Source organism: Lactuca serriola, chromosome 6 (genome assembly GCF_051521515.1).
Source record: "Lactuca serriola cultivar US96UC23 chromosome 6, Lser_US96UC23_V15, whole genome shotgun sequence".
Classification (NCBI taxonomy): domain Eukaryota; kingdom Viridiplantae; phylum Streptophyta; class Magnoliopsida; order Asterales; family Asteraceae; genus Lactuca; species Lactuca serriola.
Window position 1 is genome coordinate 147,964,358 of NC_136413.1, and position 18,882 is coordinate 147,983,239.

The 18,882-nt window shown below is 32.6% G+C and overlaps 1 long non-coding RNA gene across 3 annotated transcripts; it reads right to left on the minus strand.

Moving 5' to 3' along the window:
* Nucleotides 1-6,442: 6,442 nt before the first annotated feature.
* LOC145058741 (uncharacterized) lies at nt 6,443-11,188 on the minus strand. Of its 3 annotated transcripts, none has more exons than XR_013686488.1 (4): nt 10,710-11,188; nt 7,957-8,007; nt 7,621-7,733; nt 6,443-7,318 (listed from the first exon to the last, which is right to left on the minus strand). It is a non-coding gene; the product is annotated as an uncharacterized LOC145058741 (long non-coding RNA). The 3 variants fall into 3 exon arrangements; XR_013686489.1 differs by having other exon boundaries at nt 6,443-7,103; nt 7,261-7,733; XR_013686487.1 differs by having other exon boundaries at nt 6,443-7,733.
* Nucleotides 11,189-18,882: the final 7,694 nt, after the last annotated feature.

Consider the following 18,882-nt stretch of genomic DNA (forward strand, 5'->3'; position numbering starts at 1 on the left):
ATTAAGCATCATCATCATTCTAGACAAACACTTGTGGCACATTTCATCAACCAAACAAGCTCATCAGGTTTCTCAACCAGTCGTTAATGGGTATGCTGTTCAGAAAACATCTTCATCTTCCTTACCAGGTTGCTATATTCTGACAACCCGTTATTTTCGTTATTGTAAAAGTCAATCTAAGTCAAACTTATTGTTTTGATTTACTTATTTAAGGTTAGTTTGATAACTTTTATGTGTTTAAAAGTCGTTTATTAGAAGTGTAATGCTTCATCCGAGAAGTCTCGCATGGGCCGCAAACCCTCGGTTCGCAACCGAGAACCTTCGCATAGTCTAAGACTTCGGACCGATAACCCACTCCGGACCGCAAACGTGCAAACCTTCTATTTTCGGCCGAAAACTCTCTTCGGACCGCAAACCCTCGGTTCACGGCCGAAAACTCCTTTGGACCGCAAACTTCAGTCTTATCCCTTCGGTGCGAGAACCAATGCATGTGTCCCATCACGATTTCGGTCCTATATATATGGGGGGAACTGAAAACATCCTCGCTTCTACCATTCCAGCCGAAAACACCCTTTTACTCTCAAGAACACCAACCGAGAACCCTCATTTTCTCTCAACTATCATCCGAAATTCCTTTGAATCTCCTTAGGATATTGCCAATAACATCAAGTGTTCTTCATTTCATCAAGATCCTTAGCCGAAAACCCTTGAATCTCCTTGGTTTCATCAAGAACACCAAGATCCACTTTGGGTTGAAAACCCAAAGGGTTGGCCGAAAACCCATTGCAGCTACACTAAGTCACTTCTAACACTCTTATTTGTAAGTGAAACTTACAAATTAGTCGATTTCCTTAACATACTTGTGATTATATTCACTAATTGTATACACATATATTACGTGAAATGCTTTTAGGACTTGTTTTTGCCTCGGGATATAACTTGTGGAAAACATCCTATATCGAACCTTCAAACGAATCACTCACTTAAGGTGAGTTCATACCCCTGCAATTTACCTTTTTCAATGTTTTAGGGGGGGGGGGGAATACAAGTAGAACACAATATAATTGTGTTAACATTTACATGTGAAAACAAACAAACGAATGATTTCTTATGCTTTTAAATATTGTTAAAATAATTTCAAAAACTCTTTTAAACTATTTTTAGATTTCTGTTTATATCAAAATCATATTCGTTTGTATATTTATGTATAAACATGCTTTAATGGACTTAGGACTATTGCTAATACCGTGACTCCTGTTCCTTGTTTGGTTGTGGGCTTAGGGTAGGATCACTAGTCCGACGATCGGTTAAATCACAATTATACTTGCTAAATATATAAATGAGTATTAAATTTCATTTTCAAGAATATACTTAACTCAATTGCATGTGATGGGCAAATGAGTCTTTTCTCCAAATCATTTATGATTCAAACAAACATACTAGTAAACTATAATAGGTATAGTTTAGAGGATCAATACATACTATTTTCTAGATCAGAGAAACAATACAAGAGTCAATACATACATACTAGTATATTTCATTGCAAAGTATATTATTCATATACAAGAACAATAATGAACTTACATACTATACGTGAACAAGTTAACTAGAATATGAGATACTATTTCATGGCATAGCAATATTCTTGCTAAGTCACGTTTTATAACCAGAGTCTCCTAGAGGGAGAGCGTGAGTTTGTGTATAGATCTATACGGGATTGACCATCCCACACCTTGTTGCTAGCTACAGTGGGACCTACAGGTTTACGGGTGACAAATGTCATATCATTTTCGACGCCTAAAGAACGTCGTGTTTTATACTAGTCAATCAAGCATGGTTATAACCTTAATCACATTTAAACTTAATTAACTAGTTCGTTACAAGGCAGTTAATTCATCAGTAGGATATTTTACACAATACTACTGTAAATCTTCATTTTCCATTACATACATACAATGATAACCTCACTTGAGCAATGCATACTATTTTTCTAGAAAAAATAGTTTACAAATATGGAAAATACACATTTATACTATTTCAAGTACAAACATACATTTATACTATTTCAAGTGCAAACATACATTTTACACTATTTCAAGAAAACAAAACATACAAACAGTTTGGTCTTGGGTAGAAGATTACTTTTCCTTTTAGTATAAAATATAGGATTTTCTAGGAATTATACAAACATTTTTCACGAAACAAAAACAAACATTTGATACTAAATACTTATGAACTCACCAACTTAAATGTTGATACTCTCTTTCAAAATAACTTGTATTCTCAGGGAACCAGTAAACAGGTACACTGGCTCGGGTTTTTGAGAAGACAGAGCATGTTCAAGACTCGTCTTTTATTTTTGCTTTACATTTTTGGTGTCATACAACTATACAAAGAACACATATGTATTAACTATTCTATTAATACAATGGGTGTTGTTGTTTGTTTTACTATTATGCATTGTTATGATATTGTACATGACGTCCTCCGCCCTCCCCCCCCCCCCCCCCCCCAAAATGTTTCTGCCATCTCAGTTTGGGGGTGTGACATATATGGTTAAAACAAGAAATTTTGTTTTAATTCGTAAGATAAGGCTAAAATAACAATGTACTTTCAAAGTATATTGCTATTTTAGCATTATTTTTCCATCATTGTTATTATATTAAGCCTCATCATCATTCTAGACAAACACTTGCGACACGTTTCATCAACCAAACAAACTCATCAGGTTTCTCAACCAGTCGTTAATGGGTGTGCATGTTTAGAAAACATCTTCATCTTCCTTACCGGTTTGCTATATTATATGGTTAAAACAATAAATTTTGTTTTAATTTGTAAGATAAGGCTAAAATAACAATGTACTTTCAAAGTACATTGCTATTTTATCCTTATTTTCCATCATGCCCTCAACATGTACATATTTCTTATATTTTTCCCATTTTCTTTGTTTGCGCATATGTGATATTGTAGATTTAGAACTACCAAGGAGATCTTGAGATTGAGAAGTGACTAACAATATTCAAACTCTAATCACCAACTATCAGACCAATTTGTATACATGTTGATGTATCTTCTATTATTAAGGATTCAAATTTATCGAATGCCATTTATACAAGATCATCCCTTTTTTAGAAAATTTGCTAATAGTTTTACTTTGGACTAAATTACATCTTTGGCCCTTCGGTACAGTTGCTTCTAAACGGAATCTTTAGACTAATAAGTTTGGGTTTAACAAAGTGTATGACCGAAAGGTCCTTAAGATATTACTGGAAATATTATAATAAAAAATAGGAAATTGTATTCATATGATTTGTATTATGTTGCATTTGAAGCAGTATAGAAAGAAGCATTGGAAACCTCGATGTTGTATAAGACTATTCAGAAGGTCTAAACATGTGATAGTTGGTTGGTGGATGATAGATAGTGAAGTTTTGTGGGTATTCATTTTGAGTGGCATGGTTATGAAGAAACAAGTATAGTACTAGCAAATATCCTATATTGTATAGAGTTTCATATCTTTATAGTAAATTTTTATTTGTTATAAGTCCAATTAAAATGGACGGTTTTAAAATATTTTGTATAGGAATGACAAATATGATATAATCTAAAATGTTTTCCATCCTTGAGCGTTCTAGCATCAACAAAAGAATATTTCTATGAATTTAGTTAGATAATTTATCGTATTTCTAATTAGATTGCTATTATGAAACTTTCATTTTAAATAAGTTGATTTCTACATAGATGACTTTAAAAATGGATTTTATTTCTTTATTTTCTTCCTTAAGTTGTATAAATTGAAAGTTAGGGACAAATTAATTAAGATGTTATGAAATAGTAGGAATACAATGAGACTTTAATGTGGTGAGCCGACAAAAATGAAATATAAATGAAGAGAATAAGGAATTATGTATATTAATTGTTCATATATCATTAATCTAGACTTAACATGGCTTATCTTTACATATTACTTTAAAATAACAATGATACACTCTAGGACAAAACATCAAACTTTATATAAAAATAACTTTAAAAAATAATATTTTTGCAAATCTATGATTATAATTTTTAAAATTCTATAATATTTTATTTTGTGAACCGTATAGTTTACATGTTATAATTTTATTTATTTTTTTAACCATGATTTTCACGGAGTATAATCTAGTTAAGTTTTAAATTTATATTATTTAGTTATCTCAATTTTTTCTTCAATTCACCTATTTCAAAATAATTTAGGTTGTCTTTTAAAACTCCCTAAAATTTAAAATGCATTTTTCCATTTTTCCACGGCCCAATATTTCAAGAGGCCCAATAGAAAACATTAGTAAATTGCAAAAATGGTTTGTGGTTTGATTTTTGTTAATGAAGAACAAAAATTTTTAACTTGTAAAGATCGTTCTTTTTTTTTTTTTTTTTAATTTGGCTGTGGATTTGGTTTCTAATTTGAACTAGAAAGGTTACCCCAGTTATGCGGGGGCCAGAAGCTTTCAATGTTGTTTCTGAATCGATAAATATTACAGTCGTAGATAGTGCAAGGATGAAAAGTCCGGACTTTGTCCCTGACCGTTTTTTTCATGTTTTTATGAAAAATTTAAAAAATTTGAACGCAAGGACCAGAAGTGTCAAAATGGCTAAAAAATTAAAGGGGTAGGATTTAACAACTTTTTAGAAAAATGATCAAAGTTGTCAAACCATTAAAATTTTGTGGCCAAACTTTAAATATTAAAAGGTTCCTAAAAAGTGTAAAAATATTGATTGCAATGACCAAAAGTGTCAAAATAACTAAAGAATGAGGAGTAAAGTTGCCAAAAAACATCTAAATTTACTATTCCTACATTTGTAGCCCAACAATAATATAGGGACCAATTTTGTCAAAAAAATAACAAGTTTACTATTGCTAACAATCATTTCTTTAATATATATATATATATATATATATATATATATATATATATATATATATATATATATAGGGAAGGGTTATATGGAAAATAAACAATTAGGGCAACACATGTTGAAACCAATGAAAGCATGACAACACATCATTTTGGAATAACTACATAAATAACTTCCATAGTAGATTCCTTATGAATAAAGAAATGGACACGTGTCACTTGATCATTGGTTCCAGCATATGTTGCCCTAATTGTTCATTTTCCATTGAACCTAACCCTATATATATATATATATATATATATATATATATATATATATATATATATATATATATATACTAGCCGTTTACCCGCGCCAAGCGACGGGTACGAATAGGTTTTTCAGAAATTAGTTTCTACAGACAATTAGTTCTTTTGTGCAAATGATTTACTATATCTAAACAATTATCAATAACAGTCATGCTAGTAGAAACAAACTCAATAAGATTAAAAATAAAAACTTAGGATTTTTTACAAATATACATAAACATATGATTGATTGTTCATTATTAATCGTGCAACGGTTCTTTATACACCAGATTTGATGTATAGACTTCATTGGCGTTGAATTATTCGTCAGGCTTCGGTAATACTTTTGTATTGGCACGTGGAAATCTCGAACTTATAAATGTTTAGATTCTGAAATTATTGAACATTCTTGTTGTACCTCACGAAAAACTCCATATCCTAAATCGACATACTACCTTTAGTTTTGTTTAATTTTTTTTAATATTAAAAAGTAACTATATGTCACTCTTTTTTGGTCCAATAATAGCACGTAACATATAGTGGATTCTAGATAGTATTAAGTCTTAGCTAACGATCAAAACAGTAATAACTGTCGTTTGGAAACCAAAAAAACGTATATCACATAAAAAGGAAATTAGACATGATGCACATGGTCAAAGATAGTTAAATTTTAGCAATATTATTAAAGTTCCAAAATTAATTTAAATGAATTTATCTGCTATAAAAGATTACAAGGATAATGATTAAGACCGGTTAAATTAAAATTTCATTCCATATCAAAATGGTATGGAATGAAAATCAATCATTATTAATAATTGAATCACATATCCGGGAATGACCCATTCCATCCCATAAAAACGAAACTACATTTTGGTAATTTATGTAGATTAAAGCCTAAAAACTATGCACTTGTTGAACAATAAATGATTCCCTACAGATGGAGATATCTAGACATTATACTCCTCACATATATGACGAAATTTAGTCAAACAATGGAAAAAGTTAGTCTACTGGTACCTATGGATACTTGTGTAAACAATGTTGACCTAATTACTTGAAACAATATTTTTTGTATGTGATGGTGTCATTGTTTGTACAACACCAAAAGAAAAGTTAGATACTTTGACACAAAGACCAGAGGCATTAAGGATAAATGGACACAAATACGAAGGGGTTGTCGAAGTCCTACCAATTATTGTATCTAACTATATCAATATTTGACACCTATTTGACACCTATTCACAACTTCTAGTAAGAAAAAAAAACTGAAAATAAAAATTGGAAGAATCATTTTCGGGGGTATTTTGGGTACTTCCAAGCCAAAAGGATAAAAACAAAATTAAGGTTAAAATCATTTTAATTCAAAACAATATCAGAATAAACCACTATTTTACATTACACAAACAATCAGCATTTCAAAACCATAAGTAAACTACTACAACCCATTTGAATTTTACAAAACAAAAAAATAGGAGGAAGCTGTGACACGTTCACTAAAAAAAATCCGTTTGTAGCGAATAATTATTAAAAAAAATAAATTCAATTCAATTTGGGCGAACGACGGGAATTGAACCCGTGTTAAAACCTTATAATTTGAAAAATTACATCTGTCCAATTAGGGCTGAATGGAAGAAATAGCAACAAACTCCCAAGTTTAATTGCTTCCTTCAACATTGCACTTTCAAGCTTTTGTTAATAATGAATTAAAATCTATTTAATTATAGAATTTGTACTCTTAATTTTTTTTTCTTATCATGGTTTATGAACAAGCAATGACAATTTGAACTTGTTTTGAACATTGCAAAATTTGATTCCCAAAGTTCATTTCACCCAATCATTAGAATTCTATTAGTCAAACTTAATCCGACTGGAAATAATTTGCCCCTGATGATGATGGTGATGTTGATGGTCTGGAACAACAATCTGCATTACATAAAATGTTGAATTTTTTAGTGTTTTCTTTTATTTTTGGAAAAATTTACCCCTCATGTTGGGAGGCAGTGAGTATTGAAGATAGTGTTGGATCTTGCTACATCGGCTATGCAACTCGTGAATCTACATGGAAGAAATAGTAACTTACATCATTTCATTCTGTTATGCCCCAACCACCTGCCATACACACACAAATCTGCTATCTGCTATTAGGTGGAAGGTAAAAGCAAAAAAAATGAAATTATGGATAAAGGGGTTGCATAGATATGAAAATAGTTGTAATAAGTTAAGCATAAATAATTTGCAAACATGTAAATGGAAAAAGATTTTGAAGGGGCCACAATATTAAAAAAAGCCCATGATTAATTCAAAATTTCTAAGCATAAACGTTAAAAATAGCATTGATATCGCTTTAAATTAGATTAAACATCTAATGTTATTTGTACGACATAAGCCAATAGAGCATGAATTTGAGTCGTATTGACATGAAAATGGTTAAAGTCGCTACCTTTTTGCAGTTACCATCTAGTGTTTTAATGGATTTTAGTATTACGATCCCTCAACAAATGATTATGTTTGTTTGATCTTGAATGGGGGTTGCGTTTGAATAACTTGGTACACCTGAAAATATTGATTTCCATGATTACATTATTAAGCATTCAAATCTGTAACACTTAAAAGAAGCAAATAGAAGAAACAGAAATAGCAAAAATATTCATATTGGTTTTTCTCAGATAACACTCTGGCAAAGTCCCATCCAAAAGTGCTCACAACTATACTTATTACTAAAATACCTACAATATATACATACAAAAGGGGATTGTAAAAGAAAAGACTTTTCCACCTTAAAGTCACTCATACAATCCTGTTTTGCTTTCTCCACTTCAAACAATTCCTACAGTGGGACAAAAAACAAATCATATTTCTATAATATGTTTGTAAAAGAAGATAAAACAAAAATTAGGATATACATAAACATAGTTACACACACAAATAAACACACCTGCTGTAACAACCCAAAATACAGTCTGAAAATTTCGTTTTAAAATAGTAATAAAACTCTGTTCATCGATCGTCATATAAGAATCATAAAGAATGTATCTCAAAATATCTTAACAATTGTCAAATATATCAGAGTATAAACATTCCAGGCTGAACGAATGGTGTGTGCACTGCAATCTTCCCGAGCTCCTCTTTTAAAAACTGAGTACCTGAAACCAAAACTGAAAACCGTAAGCATGAAGCTTAGTGAGCTCCCCCAAACTACCACATACCATACAATAACATATAAAGCATCTACTGGGCCTTGCCCACTACATCAGACCGAAGTCCGGAAACTAACCAGGGCCTTGCCCCCTGCATCGAACCGAAGTACGGAAACTGCATCGGACCGGAGTCCGGAAACTGCATCGGACCGGAGTCCGGAACTAACCAGGGCCTTGCCCTCTGCATCGAACCGAAGTCCGGAAACTGCATCGGACCGGAGTCCGGAAACTGCATCGGACCGGAGTCCGGAACTAACCGGGGCCTTGCCCTCTGCATCGGACCGAAGTCCGGAACTAACTGCATCGGACCGAAGTCCGGAACTGATTGGGACCTTGTCCCCTGCATCGGACCGAAGTCCGGAACTGACTGATCATAACATAGCATAAACATATCAACTAGCATGAATACATATACTGCATACTGCATCGGAACAGAATCCGGAACACATAACATAAAACATGCTTGAATCACAAAGACATCAAGCACTCTAACTACTGCATCGGACCGAGGTCCAAAACTAACTGAACATAGCATAACATAATCATAGCATATAATCTAAACGCATATACCGCATACTGCATCGGACCATAGTCCGGAACACATAACTCATACCCTGTCTGTATCACAAAGACACCAAACATACTGAACTACTGCATCGGACTGAAGTCAGGAACTACTGCTAACTAAACGGGCCGGCATTGTGGTCGTAGACCCGTTCCTACTGGAAGGAAACTCACCTAAGACTGCTGAACTGATGTTGCTAATCCTCTTGACTGCTACTTGACCTCTGACTCCAAACTGCTGCTCCACTAACTCTTCGAGCTTCAAAAGCCAATAAAACACTTAGTCCAACTGACCTCCAAGGGTCACTAGGTCAACTCTGGTCAAGGTCAAAATCCTGGTCAACATCAACCTTCCAGGTCAACCCTACTCGTCGAGTCTACCTATTGACTCGCCGAGTTCATACGCTCAGGGTCTTTCTTATTCGCGACTCGACTCGCCGAGTCCAACTAGTTCCAAGACCTGTCCTGTCCAACTCGCTGAGTCACCACCCGACTCACTGATTCGAGTCTCAACTCGAAGGGTTTAGGGTTTCGCGATCTGACTCGCCGAGTCCAAGAACAGACTCGCCGAGTCCTAGACAATCTTCAACCAACTCGTCGAGTTGTTCGTCCAACTCGCCGAGTCCATGCCTAACTTCAACCGACTCGACGAGCTGTTCATCCTACTCGTCAAGTTCCTCCTCATCTTCAAGCTACTCGCCGAGTCCACTCGAAGGACTCGCCGAGTCTATCCAGTCTTCAATCCATGCAGTGGCTTTTCGAGCCAAACAGAACTTCCAACTCATAGATCCATACTTCTAGGGCCTGTTCCCCACGTAAAGTGGCAAACTTTACGTGTAGATTGAGAGATCTATGCTCAAAACACACTAAACTAGGGTTCATGGCAAACATGCTTCTTCAACATACCAAGGGCTGATACTTTAGGGGATTCAAGACCAAAACCAACATGGATCTGAGGTAGCAACCTCAGATCTGAACCTCCAACTCGAATTGGTTACAAATCATACCAATAATGACCAAAACTCACACATAAGAATAGATCTAGATGCAAAAGGGAGTCCAATCAACAGCTTATTACCTCCAATTAATCTGAAATGTCTTCTCAATCTCGGATCTACAGTCCCTTCTTGCACTTCCAAGGCTTTCCTTACTTCTCCAAGCTTATAGTGCTCTCTTCAATGCAAGATCTAGCTCAAAAACGGATATGGCGGCTAGGGTTGATGTTCTGGGGGGGGGGGGGGGTAAAGAGGCACTAAAGGAACCCTAGGAAAGAGAATGAGACGCTTAAATAGGCTCCAAGTCCCGGATTTAGAGTTTTCCTCATTCAGACCCAACTCGTCGAGTCTCCTTGGCCGACTCGCCGAGTCGGTCGCTAACACCTCAACCCGGATCCCGCTCGGACTCGCCGAGTCCCTCCTTGGACTCGCCGAGTCTCTCCTTAAAATTGAGGTCTTCTTTCTTTTCTTGACTTTCCAAACTTTGGGGTGTTACACCTGCACACAAAAATACACATACATACATACTGGCACACATAGATACACATCAACCTACGAAAATCAAAACAAAACTCCAAATTAAAGCAACTAAATTAAAATATCATTAGTAAAACATGGATGTGATTAATAGAGAAGAAGAAGTAACAAAGGCAGATTTCTAGTCCTTCCCTTCATAGGCATCCTAAACCACCATGATCTGCTCTCTCCACTTATCTACTGATCGAAAATCAAACAACACAAATCAATAATTTTTCTGATTAAAGAATCTATACCTGTCAATTTTTACTCTTTTTTCTATATGGAGTTGGAGATGTGCTGGAGATTTGATGTATCTGAAGAAAATCTGATGAATTGTCTGGGGGTGGTGAATGGTTCAGTGGGTGGCGGTGACGGTGAAAGTAACAACGACAGTAATTAGGGTGGGGCTAGGGTTTTTAGTAAGAATTCTAGATAGTTAAACAAAGGGACCGATGATGGAGAAGTGAGAAGTGGTAGTGGGGATTTTGAGAACATAGTGCTTCTATGGTGGCGGTGAAGGAGAAGATAGTCATTGAAGGTGTCATGGTGAAAGCTGCAAATGGTAGTGGCAGTCGAAGCAACAACAGCGACGAACAAAGCAGAAGGTGGGCTTCTAGGGCTTCGATCTGACCTTGAATCGAAACAATCTGCAGGTCGAAGGAATGTAAGGAGACGGGGCCGAGATAATTGGGATTTAAGTTTGAATCTAACTAAAACTCCTTAAATTATGGTATGAATAGGTCAAGTATGATTGAATACTCTTAATCCTTATCTGGACGTAGTCACTAAACCATGGCGATTATTATTTTGACTTTTTCAAATATTGACCAAACTAATATCCATGAGGTGGCAATGCATAAAATCATTATACATGAAGCAATAAGGCTTGTACCTCTTAATTTTCAGCCTTTGACCAAATATGTATATTAAGGTATAATATATATATATATATATATATATATATATATATATATATATATATATATATATATATATATCGTTTGCTTTTGTTTCGTTAAGTCATGCTTGAGTTACTGTTTTACCCTTCATCAAAATATTTTGTGCTCATTTATTTTTATTTAAGTGAAGGGGTGTTTGGCTTAGCTCTTGAGAGGCCAAAAGTCTTTTTAAAAAAAGATCAAAGATAAAAGATGTTTGACAAAAGACTTTTAAAAGCTAATTTTGGATTTTGGATAGAAGTAAAATAAACTTTTTGGAAAAGTAAGAAGAACCTGACTTTTTGCAACTTTTCCAAAAAAAAAAAATTGGTCTCTAAAAAGCTAAGCAAAATACCCCTGAATGTCATGTTGACCTTGTAGAACTAGAACCCACCTCCCTCTCCCCTTATTTGCTTTCCTCGGGCAAACTTATCCCCTCCTCCCAATTAACATATATAGTCATTTTCACATTCTTCCAACCACTTGACAATTAACGATTCATCTCTCAAATCCCAATTACAACCTTGAAACAAATAACGAAACCATCCCAAAGTAGAAAAAACAAAAAAAAAATAAGGGAGGTTCCATACCATTTAAACACAGGTCCACTCGTTCAAGAATAAAGGAGGTTCTATATTAATTCGCAATGTCGGTGGATGTTTCTTCCAACGGTTACAACCACTCATTCAAGAATAATATTTTTCACCTTCTATTTTTTTGAACATATTTTGATTGATGATATTTTTCCTCCCTATACTTTTTATAATTTCATTTTGACCACTTATTTTAAAATACTTTGTAACATGTTATTTTCACCATCAGCTTTTTAAAATATCATTTTAACCCCTTTCAATTTTAAACTTTGTAAAATATCATGTTTATCCTTCCATTTTGTAATATTTTATGTCTATCATTGCAGTATACGTAATATGATTTTTTTAATAACTTTCATTCATTAACTTTTATAAAAATAGTTATGTGCTTATTTTTATAAGTTCGAGGTGATCAACATTACGACATAAATTTAGAACTTCCATTCGCTAATTTTTCTATTTTAAAAAAACCTACATGTTTTATTTTTATATACGTATCGGTATAAATTCAAGTTTGTCTGCGTTTTGACGTTAAGAAAATTATTTTCCGTGTTTATTTTTATGTATGTTTATTACGTATCATTCGGATCATATATAATACATTTTTGATTATTTGAACTTTCGTTCATTAAGTTAAAAAAAATATTTTACTTATTTTTATGTACGTGTCAGTATAAATTCCAGTTTCTTTTATGTTTTTGTGATCATTTTTTTGTATACTTTCTACGTATGAATTTTGTCACATATAAGATGTTTTCATTCGACGATATATACTGGAGTTGTATACTTATCTACCGACAAATGCAATGATACCTAATTTGTATTAATACAATCGTCAAATCTCAACAGATTAGCATGGTCGCAACAAGTGGTGGGCAAAATCCTAGTTGTATTGAAATATTAAGTTTTTCAAACCAAAAACTTCATTAACACATAATCCATTTACTATGTAACCAAAAACCTATATTGACCCAAAATATTCATTAGCATAATCAATTTAATCAAAAATCTAAAATAACATATAGTTGATTTAACCAACATGCTCAAAGAAAAAAAAACTTCGAGATTAAAAGCCAATTTGTTTGATCAAAACTAAAATCATACAATCGTAAGCCTTAAACTATTAACAAAATTTAGGGATTGAAATTGACATTAGTAAGTATTAGCGTTGATTTAGAATATATTGTTTGTTGTGTTCTTCCTACCAACCAATGAAATTGAAATATTCAAGATGAAACCGTTAACTTTGGATTTTGAGCAACGGAGTAAGAAATCCTTTAAGATTTTACAACCAAATAATATATTGTATATTCATGTTTCCTATTGATGAAGACGATGAACAAACATCGTTGTACATATTGTCAGAATAAAACATCATTGAGTCTGGAAAAGTATAAGAGGGAAAGAAATATGAAGGGTTCAAGATTATGATAAAAGATAATAACAGGGTGACGTGGGTTTTTTGTTTTGTTTTTATGTTTAAAATAATATTTATGCCAATAATTGGTAAAATCAATGAATAATAAAAATATAAAATTGGAGGGCAAAATGATCATTTTACCTGGCCTAATAGATTAAAGTCGTTTGGATGTTGATTTTAGGGACCAAACCTACAAAGAACCATGCCAAAACGATTGTTTTTAGTTATAAACTTTTTTTGGACAATTTAGTTTAGATATTTAGATTTTTGGATTTATTTTTAACAAAACCGAATTATTATTATGAATTTTCGATTGGTTTGGTTTATAAAATAAGAACCGAGTAGTCTAAAAATATCAAATAACTATTTATTATTTATTTATTTATAATATATATCTTTAATCATTTATAAATTTACTAAATTATTTTTTTATAGATTAGAAAGTTTCATCAAACATAATAAATTAGTATGTATTTCTTATCAAAAGTTTTTTTGTCTACAAAATACTAAACTACAATATATTTTTCTTTAGGGGTGTTCAAAATATCCGAAAACCGGAAAAACAAACCTAAAAACCGTACCGATTTTCAGGTTAACCAAACCAGTGAATTTTCCTGTTTGGTTAACCGAATCGGTAAAATCTTCGGTTTTTCAGTTTGGTTGCGGTTCATGCTTTATGCTACATACAGTTAACCGAAAAACCGAAATTTTATTTTCTCTTTTTTAAAATATTGTTTATGTTTACTCGTTTAAGTTAATATCAAATTATTACTTAGAAAATTTTAGTTACAATTAATAATTGTCATATTATTTACGTTTTCCATTTTAAACTAAGAATTGTCATCGTTAACATTTGTTATAAATATACATATGTTGATCAAGGTTGTAAAACTATTTTAAAACTCAATATATCCTAAGAAAGATTAGTATTTGAAAATTTAAAATTTTTAAAATTTTAAATTTTGAAATATTTGGTATAACATTTGAATATTTGAATATTTAAAAATTTAAAATTTTGAAATTTGAAAATTTTGGTGTAATATTTGAAATTTTGAATTTCTTAAAATCTTCCTGCCAAGGACCGTCGAGGACCGCCTAGCTTGAGTTTGACCGATATTGATCAATTTCCGCAAAACAACCTAATCGTAATCAATTGCAGACCGCCTAGCGCTTAGACGGCCGCCTAGACCGATATTTACAACACTGATGTTGATAGATTAAAATTGTCATTTGCATTTCATCACCATTTCACATAAATGACTAAATATTTGACTATATTTTATCTGTTAATTAAAAAAATACGTTTTTGTACTAGTCAATATTATTTTTGATATTCCATAAATATTTGATAATTTATCTTAATTTCATTATTAATAAAAGTAACAATATAATTAAACAAATTATATGGATTATTCATTGTCATTCATTCTTTTTTAGGAAATTTGTTATGGTATTCAATAATCTTAACATATTTTTATTAATTAGTAATGGTTAATTAGTTTACCGGATAACCGAACTGAAAAAACAGTTAACCTAGTTTTTCGGTTTAGGTTTAGGTCCAAGAAATGAACGAATAGATAGTCTTAGTTAACCTTCCGAAATATGTTTTCGGTTAGATTAACCATCTATGAACACCCCTATTTTTCTTAGTAGTTGTTTATAAATTTAATTCACAATTAAACATTTTTTTAGTTTCTTTTTCATAGTTGGCTAATATTCACGGTACATATTTTTTAAAATTTATTTCCTCTTGAAAACCAAATTAAAAAACCGATTCAATCGAATTATAATTTAATTGGATTAGATTGGATTTGAATTTAATTTGAATTATTTGAATCTATGTTTTGAAATGTACTTGATAATCCATCCGAACCAAAACTCTTGATAACATTGATTGTACATGCATATGTAAAACCAATTATATTAATATTTTTCTAAAAGTAAATATATCTCGATCACCAAAACGTTATAAGACAATTAAATTGTTTTTTTTTACTATTTCCAAGAACATAAATGATCATATTCAAGAATAATCAAAACCCAAAATAATGTGATATGATGTTCTAAAAATGTTGAAGAATGATGCAACAGACGGTTTATGAATCAAATAAGCAACGGAAGCAAAAACATCAATTTTTAATTTTTTAATCCACAAAACCATGAATCCAATTAGAACAAGCTTAGATCAACAATATTACAAACAAATCTCTAAGGAAAAGCAATTGAGACTGACCATTGCCTACTTTTGGGTTGTCGTCTTCAAAAATATCACAAAGCAAAGCTCTCCCCGGTTCATAAAATATGCTTCTTTTAGATTGATTAATTGTAGAGAGAAATTAGATAGTAATTTTACTCGACTTAATTAATGGCATAATCTCATTATGGAGCGTTCTTGATTTCTACTCCTAGTTTATCGCTAGATATTGTAATATAAAAATTGTCTTTTCCTTCCTAAAAAGAAGAAAGAAAAGGATCCAATCGTTTGAGATAAGTAAAAAACTATTGAAAACTCTTTTAGGGGTTTCCAATGCACCATTGATGTTATTTAAGTTTCAGCTCCCTTTATATTGGACTTATATCACATTTCAAGAAATCTTTTATCAACTGTTTGTTATGCTTCTTTATGTAAACTCTGGACCCATTTTGTTGTTTGCTTGCTAAAGCTTTCATAAAGTGGGAAGCTTTCTCATTGGTTGTTGACCATTTGTGGTGCCATTTGTGGCTCATTTCATCTCATGTCTCATTTCAACTTCATACAGGTAATCATGTAAGGAACTTATATCTTTTTATAATTTATGTATTTTTATACTAATTTATACATAATCAATCAAATAATATATATATATATATATATATATATATATATATATATATATATATATATATATATATATATATATATATATATTTTAACAGCGAATCTAAACTACTTAATTACTCATAATTTTACTTATGTTTCATATGAGGCTTGAACAATCGACTTCAAAGATTAAAGAAAACATTTGATGTTGTTTGGCTAAAAACCTTTTAATCAATCAAATAATATTTTCATCCGACCTCAACCTTAAAATGGTTTGACAATCAAAATAAAAAGTATTTTACCCCTAAAATTAAATAAAAGTACATACATTTGTAAGGATTAAGGAAGATAAACATCATTTCATACTTACATAAAAATTAGTTTCTTGGTTTTCTTTTTTCTTAGTGGGCCCAGTTGGTGAACTGCTTGACCTACAAATGCATTTAGGGGTCTCTGAAATCTGCATCATATAATTCCAACCCCCATCACATGCACACAAACAACTTTTGTGTACCAAACTCGAAAAAAGATAGGCAAACTATTGGGGTATGTGGTCCCTTCAGAAGGACCAAAAATAGCTTCTTTAGTTTTGTTTGTTTAAATCAATGTGACTTTAAATTCGTATTCCATAGTTGTATTTGGTAAATAATTAGAATATGGTTCGGTGACTTAATTGTGATTTTGTGACATGAAATAATTAGAATATGAAAAAGTGCATAATATAATGTTTGAATCATTTTTGTTATTGGAGATGTGTAATCAAATAATTAGTCATCCAATATTGATAAATTCTTATAGTTTAATAAATCAATACATTTTTTTAGAACAGTCAACACATGTATTACTTCTAAATCTATATATTTTTTTGTCTGGTAAGACTTAAACCTTCCACCTTTGGTTGTGTGCCACCTAGTCAACTCATGATTCTTTAATAGATGAAATAACACTGATTTTTAACATTTTTCTTCTCAATCTCTCGTTATTTTGGACTGTTGAAAACTATGTTGAAAACGTCTTCACCAATTTGTTCACTTTTGTGTTAACTTTATAGGTTGTTGTACAACCCGTTGAACTTTATAACCATGGGTGTGTTTGGAACCGGACCAGAACCAGAATAAACGAAAACTACAGAAACTGGAAATAAGGTATTACAATATAACTATAATATAAAATCGGACCAGTATAAAAAGGATCAAATTCTGAGTATGAGACTGATTTGGTTTGTGTAACGCCCGCATACCCAGGCTAGTCAATTTTGAGATAATAGGGGTCAAAAACGACTTTTCGAGAAAAGATTATTTAGAATAAATAATCTTAAAAAAGTTGTAGAATATGTCTCAAGGGTTTCGTACATATAAAGAGCGCCGAAATCCGAGTTATAACGAAGAAGTTATGACCCGTCGAAGTTTCGCGACGGAACCGGCATGGCACTGGAAGACGTAAATAGTGAATTTACGATAGAGCGACTTTTAGCCTTAGTAATCTAAATGAAAGTCGTAGAATATGTTAAACTGAGAGCATCCATAAAAAGAAAGCCCAAATCTGACTTTGTATGAGGAAGTTATGATTTTTCGAAGTTTCAGCTTAGCGGTGTACGACCCGAAACTCGAATTTTAGTTCGAGCGGTTTTTGGCCTAAGCGACCTAAATGAGAGTTGAAGATCTCATTAATAGGAACTTAACGGTAAAAAGACAGACGAAAACGGAGTCCGTATGAAGGAGCTATGAATTCTTCGCGGTCATTTAATAGTCTAATCTCCCCGTACTGTTAAATTTAAGATCGGTCGAGAATTAGCCGACGGAGTCTAAATGAAAGTTGTAGATCTTGTTTTTACCTAAGCGAGGAAAAAAAGAACGTCGAAAACGGAGTTCGTATGCGAAAGTTATGAATTTTTGAAAATCGGCTGATTTTCACCCTGTGTGCGATGCCACGTGTCAGCACCAGGCTGTGCCTGGCTGTAGCCAGCCTGTCTCACGACGTGAGCACCTTAAAACTCATGACGTGAGTGACCCTCCAGCCTCCTATAAATAAGAGGTAAAGCCCTCTTCATTCCTCACACCTCCCCTCACTTCCCCCTCTCTCTAGAACTTCTCTATAGCCCTGAAACCCCCTAAAAGCCTAGGGAACCTCCCTAGCATGAGGTGGAAGCCTCGGAGTGCCCGACGGCTCTGAGAAGAAGAGCCTTTCGGCTCGGGAACGTTGCTCCAGAAGCGTCCGGTTTTGAGAAAAACCCGCTGTAAGTGAGCTACGCCTACGCTATTTTTAATATAGCTTTTAGTTAATTATAGTAATGTTAGTAGGAACTTATAATAAATATTTGGGCTATTATTATGGGTTATATAACTATTGTTTAATGCTTATATAATAGTAATAATAGTTAGACTATTAATTAGTCCCGGTGAATATTAAACTAAACCCTAGTGGTAATGATACTAGGTTTTGTCGAGGCAAATTGTTTTAAGAGTAACAAAGCGTTGTCTGAATTCAGAATCACCACCTTTTCAAGTGAGTGCATGGTCCCTTTCATATTACACATAGATATGAACTATTTAATATAAATTACGTGTTATGCGTGCATATTGTCTGAATATTTGCTGTCTATGCTGGATGAAATATTTTTATACACGTTTTAAATGATTTAAACTGTATATGTATTTTATATCTACAAAATGTGTT